Consider the following 13443-nt stretch of genomic DNA (forward strand, 5'->3'; position numbering starts at 1 on the left):
TGTGTGGTAAATGACCTCGGGCAAGTTGGAATCAATTTGAGTGATTTGCACCATATCATGTACATGCAATAAGATAAACCACTCATAATCAGTGTGATATGACAACACCACTAAGAATGGGAAACCAAGACATATGATTTGTGTGATTTCAAGACCTAGCACTAACAATAGATTCATGATGCAATCACAGCACACAAGGGACCAAATAGGGGATGGTAACTACACAAAGATCTCTTTGAATGACACAATTCAATAGCTTGGAATTCCTTCTTCTCGGAAATGGTTGTGCATTGATTACATAGCCACCTTCAAAATATGTAAGAATCCCTCAATGGTGTGTGAGAGAGATTCTCCCAGTAATAACTGCAGTCTTTGAGTCAGCCGCCCGACACACCTAGTGTTGGAGCTATATATAGCTAGCCCTAACTCACTCTAGGTCTTGCCTATATAAATGTGACTTGTGACTAATATGATTCATTCTTGTGGAGCGTATGCAGAGTGAAAGAATCCTACAATTTTGAATGCAATCAGATGCATGCTTATTCATTCTCTAGATTATCTTGCTCTTTTTTAGCAGAAGCAGTATTGGCAGCGGTTTTTGTTCAAAATCATCTTCCAACTACTGCACCTTCTGGTAAGATTCCAATCATAGCTTGGACAGGCCAAACTCCTTCTGTTGCACATTTCAAAGTCTTTTGGTGTATTGCTTATATTCATGTCCCAAAAGATACACGACACAAGCTAGAACCTTCAAGTTTGAAGGTTATTAATTTCATTGGTTATTCTGACAACTCAAAGGGTTACAAGTTTTACGATCCAAGTTCTCAAAAGGCAATTGTTAGTTGAGATGCTATATTCAGCAATTGATGGGAGGTGCGTGGTCCACAGATGATGCTGATGATACAAAAACATTACTCAGCTTCTTTTCCTTTTCTACTTTTGGACAATGATTTGCATGATGACAACACTCTTTTGATGAATATTGGAGATAAGTCTATTGATGTTCATCGTACGGTTTCAAAGGAGACTGCTACAGATCTTGACATCTATGTTGATCTTCCTATTGAGAACTTGAGCACGGTGCAAATCATGTATATGATGATGATCTTGAAACCTTTAATCACGTATTGGCTATTTGTGAAGATCCTTCAACTTATGCAGAAGGCATGTCCTCTCCACAAAAGGAACAATGGAAGGAAGCCATGGAAGCTGAATATGAGTCTTTGATCTCGAAAAGTACATGGGTTCTACCTTCTGATCGTACTCCTATCAAATGTAAGTGGGTTTCAAGACTAAAACAAAGGCAGATGGATCTTTTGATAAATTCAAAGCTCGTTTAGTTGCAAAGGGATACTCACAAATTGCAAGGATTGACTATCATGACACTTTTTCACCCGTAGTTCGTAGTACAAGCATTCGAGTACTACTAGCTTTTGCAACTCAGTTTGATTTGGAAATACATCAAATGGATGTTAAGATGGCTTTTCTTAATGGAGACTTAAAGGAGAAAATATATATGGAGAAACCTAAAGGATTTAGAATTCTCGGAAAGAAACATCTTGTATGCCAACTCCATCGTGCTTTGTATGGTCTAAAACAAGCTTCATGATCATGGTACATCAAGATCGATCAATTTGTCCCATCTTAGGGGTTTGTTTCTTGCTTCTCTGATCCAAATCTTTATATCAAGCATAATGTGGATAACCATTTTGTGATATTGGCCCTTTTATGTTGATGACACTATACTTGTGTCTAATAATCTATCTTTCATGCAACAAGTAAAAAAGGTTTTATCCTCAGCCTTTGATATGGTGGATCTTGGCGACATCCATTCATACCTTGGTATTCAAGTTCAAAGGTATCGTCACAATAGTATTTTACTTCTTCGTCAAACAAATTTTATCCAAGATATTGTTCAAAAGTTTGGAATGGCTACTGCACATTCGGCAAACACTCCTTGTCTTGCAAGATCTACTAGGAGTACTTCTACAAATATTGAGGCTAAATCATTAGCTTTAAATCAACCCTATGCTAATCTTGTTGGTTGTCTTCAATTTGTGGGCATGAGCACTTGTCCTGATATTCTGTTTGCAGTAAATCTGTTAGGACAATACTTGTCCTCTCCATCTACAAGACATTGGTCTCAAGAGCTAAACGTGTTTTGAAGTACTTGAAGGGCACTGCAGATTTCGAACTTGTATATCGCCATCAAGAAGACATATCTTCATCAACTTCTCTTAATCTTTTGGGTTATTCAGATGCTGATTGAGCAAGCTCTAACTTGTCCATGCAATCCAACAGTGGTAATTGCTTCTTTTATCAATGGTGGCTGTTTGGTATCTTGGGCTAGCAAGAAACAACGCTGCATTACAGTTTCTACTACAGAGTCTGAATATGTAGCTGCATCTTTAGCAGCTTGTGAATTGGTTTGGCTTCGATAATTGCAGTACTCCTCTTAGATGTGACAACCAAAGTGCTATTAGTCTAGCCAAGGACTACATGCAACATAGCAAGTCCAAGCATATTGCATTTCATTATCACTATGTTCGACATGAAGTAAAGAAAGGAGCAATAATGGTAGAACATTATCCAACTGATCAAATGATTGCAGACATTCTCACCAAAGGACTCCATGAAGCTCGGTTTACACTTTTGCGATTAGAACTTGGAGTTGCGGCGGCCTCTCTTTTTGGAGATTAGCACATCTCACGTCATGTCAATTTTGTCTAAACGTGTGCATAGCCTACAGACTTTAAGGACACTTCACACATTACTTCACATCATGCACATTTTTTTTTTTGTACTTTGTATATAGAAGCACATTGCACATGGACTTTAAGGTGGCATTGTACATTTATATGTAGGAGCTCAGGTTTTTCCCTTGTGCTCCTTGTGCTCCCAAGGGTTTTTTTACTCACAGCTAGAGACCTTTATTTGAGTGGGGTGGTTGGAGCTATATATAGCTAGCCCTAACTCACTCTAGGTCTTGCCTATATATATGTGACTTGTGAATATGATTCATTATTGTGGAGTGTATGTGGTGTCTCTTGTCTCCTCTCTCTTCCTCTCTCAACAAGCATATGTGGTGTCTCTTGTCTAGTCTCTCTCCCTCTCTCAACACCTAGCACCTTTCTTATAAAAGAAATTAGAATTTCAATGGTAAAAAAAATGAGCATCAATAACTTGTACTTCACAACACATATGAGATGATCCTAGCAGCCCTCTAATTCATCTCTTCAATATACGTGAGAATATCTATGAGATGAGAGATAGATTCTCTCAACCACAACCTCAATCTCCTCTATCTCTTTATCAACAATTCACTACAAAGCATGAAGTAGCCTCAAAAACACACGAAACAAGAATTCTACGCCCTTCTTACTTTGGCCTTCAAGGTGAGTGAGATTCTCTCAGAGATGCAAGAGAGATTGTCTCAATGACAGTGTGAATTTACCCAGCACACATGATGCCTCATTCACAAACACACATGAAGAACTTCCTCGTAGCCCTGTGGTTCGTCTCTTGAGGATGTGTGTGAAACTCTTGAATATGAGATAGATTCACTCAACAACAATGAAAGCTATGAGGCAACCAACCTCCCTCAATAGTTACCGCTATGAATTTTGAGGTGGTCTCAACACACACACAACTAGAATCACAATGCATACGATGCCTCTCGAAAAAACCACAAAAGAAGATTTATGTAGCAAGCCTCCCACACAACACATGTGAGCTCTTGTTATAGCTTTTGCGGGCCTATAATTATTGATCTCCATCTCTTATTTTTTCAGCAAAGCACATCCCTTCACGGCCTTACATACTCCAACTTTTACTGCACACCAGTGGTTTCCTTTCCTTCATGTGGCTATGGTTAGCATGCCATGTTAATGCCTCTCCTTCACTGCTTTGGTTAACTGCAGTCTGTTAAGTGATCACAAAACCTAACGATCTCCTTCACCTGATGATGCATGATTTCCTAAGATCTTACATGCGTCCGCTACACTGCCTATCACCCTCTTTTTATCAATTGTTTTTTAAAACTTGAAGCCAAATGATTTTAGCTTTTAAAGCTTTTGAACAATAAATACTCACATGGCCCATATACTAGGTGCCTTAGTCCATGTCCTCAATATACGTAGTGAAAAAGTATCAAAATTTTGGCTCCTTGTCTCAATGGTGTAAATGCCTTTATAACAAAGATTCTCAACACATTAGCAACCAGTAGTGTCTAAGCCTTTTACTAATCCTTGGATCTTAATGATGAAGAAAACTTGTGCGAGTGCCAAATTCTCCCCAGAGATGCTAGTCCAAATTCCAACATGTGCTTTGCTTCATATCCCTAATAATGCAATCACACCATGCTATATGTACGAAAATGATGGTAACAGAGTTGGAAAAATATGCATCCCAACTAAGACCTCACATCAATTGGCACCTATATTAAAAAATATAACATTAACTATACTGTAAGACTATCCAAATTAAGTCCTAGTATTATTTTATCCATTTTCAGGTTCTCAAAATCCACTTAACATATTTTTTTGCCCACCCCTTAGCCTACAGAACTTCATGTTGTGTAGCCTTATAATAGCTGATGCATTGAATACATGGAATCATCCTTGTCTTGGGTACCTTCACATGAATTTCTCCAACCTTGTCCTTGTTTCCTTGACTAGTTGTGATCATCATCATCCTTGCTACATGCTTCTTTAGTCAATACCCATTGAATCTTCTTTGGTGCAAGGTTCCAATAAAATCCTCTACCTATGATGAGCTATTGTAGAATCTTTTTTGTACTTTGAAAATTGAAAGGACCCTCCCATCTTGTTTGGATCTTAGTTTGGAAAGGATTATCAAGACCTAGCACTAACAATAGAATCATGATGCAATCACAGCACACAAGGGACCAAATAGGGGATGGTAATTACACAAAGATCTCTTTGAATGACACAATTCAATAGCTTGGAATTCCTTCTTCTAGGAAATGGTTCTGCATTGATTACATAGCCACCTTCAAAATATGTAAGAATCCCTCAATGGTGTGTGAGAGAGATTCTCCCAGTAATAACTTTAGTCTTTGAGTCCGCCCGACACACCTAGCACCTCTCTTATAAAAGAAATCCAAATTTCAATGGTAAAAAAAACGAGCATCAATAGCTTGTGCTGCTCAACACATATGAGAGGATCCTAGCAGCCCTCTGATTCATCTCTTCAATGTACCTGAGAACCTCTCTAAGATGAGAAATAGATTCTCCCAACCACAACCTTGTTGAAATTTGAGCTGAATGATGAGCTATGGTGGATCAAACACTAGAATCAGCATAATTAACACAGTGATTAGCAAGTGATTAAGACGTAATTAGTGAATAATTAGCACATAGATTAATGTAGGCATGGATACTCAAAAACCAGCAAATTCTCATTAGGGCTATGCCTCAATTTATAGTGTTTACATCAAGCATCAAATCCCATTGATTTCTCCATGATTCACTCCCTGAATATCTCCACCTCTTGCCTGATTCTCTCCACCTCTTCTCTTTTCCCTGAATATCTCCCAGAATATCTCCACACTCCTAAATTTCCTCATGCTACCCATTATTCTCTCCCAGTAGATTCTCCTAACCTTTTCACAGGTTCTTTCACAATTACATCTCCTCTTTTACAGCCTCTATCCAAGAGCTTGTTCCCACACACACCCTATTCACTTGTATATTTCAACACCTCCCCTCAAGTGAATAATCCTAACACACTTGGACCCTGTATCAAGTTTCCCTCTTACTTGATAGCCCGCGACCAGTGCCTCAAGTCCCTAAACTCCATAGTCCTTGACACTCTCTCTCTCTATGTGTCCAAGGCTACTATAAGTGCCCGTGACCTTGACTAAAGTGTTCACACATACATCTACCACTTGGCCTACATCATCGGTGGCTCAGAGGTGGTTTTACTTTATTGGGGCAGGTTACATTGGGTTGTGGGCTCTCTCTCTCTCTCTCTCAGAAAAGATGATCCGACTCCACTTCTCTTGGAGCCTCCATGAAGTTTGCCGATGTCATTCCTTCTTCACTGGGTTTGCTGTAGCAGTCTCTCGCCATGTGTCCTGGCTTTCCACATTTGTGGCAAGTGAAGGTCCTCCCTCCTACTCTGCCTCTTCCTCGTCCTCGTCCTCGAGAGAATCCTCCTCGGGTGAAGAATGCTTTTTCCTCTCCTGCTGTTGAGTCGAGCTCTTTCTTCTCTTTGCCTCTGCTCTCTTGCTCCAGTAGAGCTGCTTCTATCTCGTGTATCTTCAGTTCAGGCACATTCTTTAGTGTTGCTACAATGTTTTCATAATCTCCTTTATCCACACTCTTCAAAAGTACAGCTAATGCTTCATCATCTTCTACCTTTTTGCCAATAGCTGCCAGCTGTTGCTTAATGCTTTTATATTTGTTCAAGTGTGTGATTAAAGGTTCACTTTCCTTCATGTCCAGTTTGTAGAATTGCATTAATAAATTTATCTTGGAATTTTTTGCTTGTGTACCAAATAATTTATTGAGTTCATCCCATGCATCTTTTGCCCACTGTATCCCTGTGATATGGTGAATGATCTCATCATTTAAACTGAGTGCAATAAGCCCCAATGCTTTTTCATTCCTACACTTCCACTCATTTTCCCCTCTCTCTGGGCATTCATCTCTCCCTTCAACTAATCCCCACAGATTTTTCCTCATCAGCAAATACATGGTTTTTGTTTGCCATGTATAAAACTGTTCTCCATTAAATTTGGCTATTTCCTGTGCTGAATTCATGGTGATGTGAAGGGGGTCTTACCTCTTGATCCAAATTCAAGATTCAAGGGCAGTGTCTACCCTTTTACAACTCAATCTGGTGTTTAATAGATGATTACAATAATTTTATCAGCATAAAATCACCAGAAATTACATTAAATTGAGAGTAACCAATTTGTACGGGATGGTTGGAGTATCAAACCAACTCCGATTTGCAATCTGAAGCTTTAGGGATCTGTATCAGATACCTAATGGTTAATTTGAACCCTCAATTGCACCAAAGTACAGTGATTAGCACTGATTAATCACTGATTAGCAAATTAATGCTCTGTTTTGTGTGCAGAAAACAGAGTATGCGGGGAGTCCAGATCTGGTGCCTTCCACTTCAAATGAGCTCAAATGCTTTGAAAGGCATCAATAGCAATGAGTCTAGTAGAGGATTAAGCCAAGAAACACAAGATTTGACCAAATAATGAAAGCTTAATCTCTGTTTTACCAAAGTCACCTGCAGATTTGATGAAGAGCTTGGATCTCTCTGTAGACTTGATGAAATTGATTTCTGTCTTCACCAGCTTGTAGAGCATGCTTGATTACCCTTTGTGCTAAGAGGAATTAGCTCAATTTGATTGGAGCAAGGAGTAATGTCAAAAACTGCAGAGAAAAAAAGGCGCCTGCAAAAAACGCGAAATCTCCCGGTTCCTTTGGCGGTTTGCTGCGCCGTTTCGATGGGCTGGTAGCCAAGGGTGTTGGCTAGCTTAAGCTAGAAGCTCACAGCCTAATAATGAGTGTGGATGGAGAATAGAGTCCTCCACTGGCTGGGGGTGAAGGGGAAGAGTGAAAACTCACTAAAAAATTGATTTTTTGCTAATTATCTTACTAATCCTGATTAATTCACTAATGGGCTCATAAATCTAGTTGATTCTAGGCATGGCTCTGATACCATGTTGAAATTTGAGCTGAATGATGAGCTATGGTGGATCAAACACTAGAATCAGCATAATTAACATAGTGATTAGCAAGTGATTAAGACGTAATTAGTGAATAATTAGCACATAGATTAATGTAGGCATGGATACTCAAAAACCAGCAAATTCTCATTAGGGCTATGCCTCAATTTATAGTGTTTACATCAAGCATCAAATCCCATTGATTTCTCCATGATTCACTCCCTGAATATCTCCACCTCTTGCCTGATTCTCTCCACCTCTTCTCTTTTCCCTGAATATCTCCCAGAATATCTCCACACTCCTAAATTTCCTCATGCTACCCATTATTCTCTCCCAGTAGATTCTCCTAACCTTTTCACAGGTTCTTTCACAATTACATCTCCTCTTTTACAGCCTCTATCCAAGAGCTTGTTCCCACACACACCCTATTCACTTGTATATTTCAACACCTCAATGTCCTCTATCTCTTTGTCAACGATTCACTACAAAGCATGAAGCAGCCTCACAAACACATGAAACAAGAATTCTGCACCCTTCTTACTTTGGCCTTCAAGGTGAGTGAGATTCTCTCAGAGATGCGAGAGAGATTGTCTCAACGATAGTGTGAATTTACCCAGCACACATGATGCCTCATTCAAAAACACACATGAAGAACTTCCTCGTAGCTTTGTGGTTCATCTCTTGAAGATGTGTGTGAAACTCTTGAATCTTAGACAGATTTACTCAACAACAATGAAAGCTGTGAGGCTGCCAACCTCCCTCGATAACCACCGCTATGAATTTTGAGGTGATCTCACGTCACACATGACTAGAATCACAATGCATACGGTGCCTCTCGAAAAAACCACAAAAGAAGATTTATGTAGCAAACCTCTCCTACACAACACGTGTGAGCTCTTCTTATAGCTTTAACGGGCCTGTAATTATTGATCTCCATCTCTTCTTTTTTTAGCAAAGCACGTCCCTTCACAACCTCACATACTCCAACTTTTACTGCACACAAGTGGTTTCCTTTCCTTCATGTGGCTATGGTAAGCATGCCATGCTAATTCCTCTCCTTCACTGCTTTAGTTAACTGCCGTCTCTTAAGTGTTCACAAAACCTAACAATCTCCTCCACTTGATGATGCGTGATTTCCTAAGATCTTACATGCGTCAGCTACACCGCCTATCACCCTCTCTTTTTATCAGTTGTTTTTTAAAACTTGAAGCCAAATGATTTTAGCTTTTAAAGCTTTTGAACAATAAATACTCACATGGCCCATATACTAGGTGCCTTAGTCCATGTCCTCAATATACGTAGTGAAAAAGTATCAAAATTTTGGCTCCTTGTCTCAATGGTGTAAATGCCTTTATAATAGAGATTCTCAACACATTAGCAACCAGTAGTGTCTAAGCCTTTTACTAATCCTTGGATCTTAATGATGAAGAAAACTTGTGCGAGTGCCAAATTCTCCCCAGAGATGCTAGTCCAAATTCCAACATGTGCTTTGCTTCATATCCCTAATAATGCAATCACACCATGCTATATGTACGAAAATGATGGTAACAAAGTGGGAAAAAAATGCATCCCAACTAAGACCTCACAGCAATTGGCACCTATATTAAAAAATATAACATTAACTATACTGTAAGACTATCCAAATTAAGTCCTAGTATTATTTTATCCATTTTCGGGTTCTAAAAATCCACTTAAAATATTTTTTTGCCACTCCTTAGCCTACAGAACTTCATGTCATGTAGCCTTCTAATAGCTGATGCATTGAATACATGGAATCATCCTCCTCTTGGGTACCTTCACATGAATTTTCTCCAACCTTGTCCTTGTTTCCTTGACTAGTTGTGATCATCATCATCCTTGCTACATGCTTCTTTAGTCAATACCCATTGAATCTTCTTTGGTGCAAGGTTCCAATAAAATCCTCTACCTATGATGAGCTATTGTAGAATCTTTTTTGTACTTTAAAAATTGAAAGGACCTTCCCATCTTGTTTGGAACTTAGTTTGGAAAGGATTATCAAGACCTAGCACTAACAATAGAATCATGATGCAATCACAGCACACAAGGGACCAAATAGGGGATGGTAATTACACAAAGATCTCTTTGAATGACACAATTTAGTAGCTTGGAATTCCTTCTTCTAGGAAATGGTTCTGCATTGATTACATAGCCACCTTCAAAATATGTAAGAATCCCTCAATGGTGTGTGAGAGAGATTCTCCCAATAATAACTTTAGTCTTTGAGTCCGCCCGGCACACCTAGCACCTCTCTTATAAAAGAAATCAGAATTTCAATGGTAAAAAAAATGAGCATCAATAGCTTGTACTTCTCAACACATATGAGAGGATCCTAGCAGCCCTCTGATTCATCTCTTCAATGTATGTGAGAACCTCTCTGAGATGAGAAATACATTCTCTCAACCACAACCTCAATGTCCTCTATCTCTTTGTCAACGATTCACTACAAAGCATGAAGCAGCCTCACAAACACACGAAACAAGAATTCTGCGCCCTTCTTACTTTGGCCTTCAAGGTGAGTGAGATTCTCTCAGATATGCGAGAGAGATTGTCTCAACGATAGTGTGAGCTTACCCAACACACATGATGCCTCATTCAAAAACACACATGAAGAACTTCCTTGTAGCCTTGTGGTTCATCTCTTGAAGATGTGTGTGAAACTCTTGAATCTGAGACAGATTTACTCAACAACAATGAAAGCTGCCAACCTCCCTCGATAGCCTCCGCTATGAATTTTGAGGTGATCTCAACACACACACAACTAGAATCACAATGCATACGGTGCCTCTCAAAAAAACCACAAAAGAAGATTTATGTAGCACGCCTCTCCTACACAACACGTGTGAGCTCTTCTTATAGCTTTAATAGGCCTGTAATTATTGATCTCCATCTCTTCTTTTTTTAGCAAAGCACGTCCCTTCACGGCCTCACATACTCCAACTCTTACTCCACACCAGTGGTTCCCTTTCCTTCATGTGGCTATGGTAAGCATGCCATGCTAATGCCTCTCCTTCACTGCTTTAGTTAACTACAGTCTGTTAACTGTTCACAAAACCTAACGATCTCCTCCACCCGATGATGCGTGATTTCCTAAGATCTTACATGCGTCAGCTACACCACCTATCACCCTCTCTTTTTATCAGTTGTTTTTTAAAACTTGAAGCCAAATGATTTTAGCTTTTGAAGCTTTTGAATAGTAAATACTCACATGGCCCATATACTAGGTGCCTTAGTACATGTCCTCAATATACGTAGTGAAAAAGTATCAAAATTTTGGCTCCTTGTCTCAATGGTGTAAATGCCTTTATAATAGAGATTCTCAACACATTAGCAACCAGTAGTGTCTAAGCCTTTTACTAATCCTTGGATCTTAATGATGAAGAAAACTTGTGCGAGTGCCAAATTCTCCCCAGAGATGCTAGTCCAAATTCCAACATGTGCTTTGCTTCATATCCCTAATAATGCAATCACACCATGCTATATGTGCGAAAATGATGGTAACAGAGTGGGAAACAAATGCATCCCAACTAAGACCTCACAGCAATTGGCACCTTTATTAAAAAATATAACATTAACTATACTGTAAGACTATCCAAATTAAGTCCTAGTATTATTTTATCCATTTTCGGGTTCTCAAAATCCACTTAACATATTTTTTTTCCCACCCCTTAGCCTACAGAACTTCATGTCGTGTAGCCTTCTAATAGCTAATGCATTGAATACATGGAATCATCCTCCTCTTGGGTACCTTCACATGAATTTTCTCCAACCTTGTCCTTGTTTCCTTGACTAGTTGTGATCATCATCATCCTTGCTACATGCTTCTTTAGTGAATACCCATTGAATCTTCTTTGGTGCAAGGTTCCAATAAAATCCTCTACCTATGATGTGCTATTGTAGAATCTTTTTTGTACTTTGAAAATTGAAAGGACCTTCCCATCTTGTTTAGAGCTTAGTTTGGAAAGGATTATCAAGACCTAGCACTAACAATAGAATCATGATGCAATCATAGCACACAAGGGACCAAATAGGGGATGGTAATTACACAAAGATCTCTTTGAATGACACAATTCAATAGCTTGGAATTCCTTCTTCTAGGAAATGGTTCTGCATTGATTACATAGCCACCTTCAAAATATGTAAGAATCCCTCAATGGTGTGTGAGAGAGATTCTCCCAGTAATAACTTTAGTCTTTGAGTCCGCCCGGCACACCTAGCACCTCTCTTATAAAAGAAATCAGAATTTCAATGGTAAAAAAAACGAGCATCAATAGCTTGTACTTCTCAACACATATGAGAGGTTCCTAGCAGCCCTCTGATTCATCTCTTCAATGTATGTGAGAACCTCTCTGAGATGAGAAATAGATTCTTTCAACCACAACCTCAATGTCCTCTATCTCTTTGTCAACGATTCACTACAAAGCATGAAGAAGCCTCACAAACACACGAAACAAGAATTTTGCGCCCTTCTTACTTTGGCCTTCAAGGTGAGTGAGATTCTCTCAGAGATGCGAGAGAGATTGTCTCAACGATAGTGTGAATTTACCCAGCACACATGATGCCTCATTCAAAAACACACATGAAGAACTTCCTCGTAGCCTTGTGGTTCGTCTCTTGAAGATGTGTGAAACTCTTGAATCTGAGACAGATTTACTCAACAACATTGAAAGCTGCCAACCTCCCTCGATAGCCGCCGCTATGAATTTGGAGGTGATCTCAACACGCACACAACTAGAATCACAATGCATACGGTGCCTCTCAAAAAAACCACAAAAGAAGATTTATGTAGCACGCCTCTCCTACACAACACGTGTGAGCTCTTCTTATAGCTTTAACGGGCCTATAATTATTGATCTCCATCTCTTCTTTTTTTAGCAAAGCACGTCCCTTCACGGCCTCACATACTCCAACTTTTACTGCACACTAGTGGTTTCCTTTCCTTCATGTGGCTATGGTAAGTATGCCATGCTAATGCCTCTCCACTGTTTTAGTTAACTGTAGTCTGTTAAGTGTTCACAAAATCTAACAAACTCCTCCACCCGATGATGCGTGATTTCCTAAGATCTTACATGCGTCAGCTACACCGCCTATCACCCTCTCTTTTTATTAGTTGTTTTTTAAAACTTGAAGCCAAATGATTTTATCTTTTAAAGCTTTTGAACAGTAAATACTCACATGGCCCATATACTAGGTGCCTTAGTCCATGTCCTCATATACGAAAAAGTATCAAAATTTTGGCTCCTTGTCTCAATGGTGTAAGTGCCTTTATAATAGAGATTCTCAACGCATTAGCAACCAGTAGTGTCTAAGCCTTTTACTAATCCTTGGATCTTAATGATGAAGAGAACTTGTGCGAGTGCCAAATTCTCCCTAGAGATGCTAGTCCAAATTCCAACATGTGCTTTGCTTCATATCCCTAATAATGCAATCACACCATGCTATATGTACGAAAATGATGGTAACAGAGTGGGAAAAAAATGCATCCCAACTAAGACCTCACAGCAATTGGCACCTATATTAAAAAATATAACATTAACTCTACTGTAAGACTATCCAAATTAAGTCCTAGTATTATTTTATCCATTTTCGGGTTCTCAAAATCCACTTAACATATTTTTTCCCACCCCTTAGCCTATAGAACTTCATGTCGTGTAGCCTTCTAATAGCTGATGCATTGAATACATGGAATCATCCTCCACTTGGGTACCTTCACA

Source organism: Cibotium barometz, chromosome 42, assembly GCF_041138505.1.
Source record: "Cibotium barometz isolate CiBa-2024 chromosome 42, ASM4113850v1, whole genome shotgun sequence".
Lineage (NCBI taxonomy): Eukaryota > Viridiplantae > Streptophyta > Polypodiopsida > Cyatheales > Cibotiaceae > Cibotium > Cibotium barometz.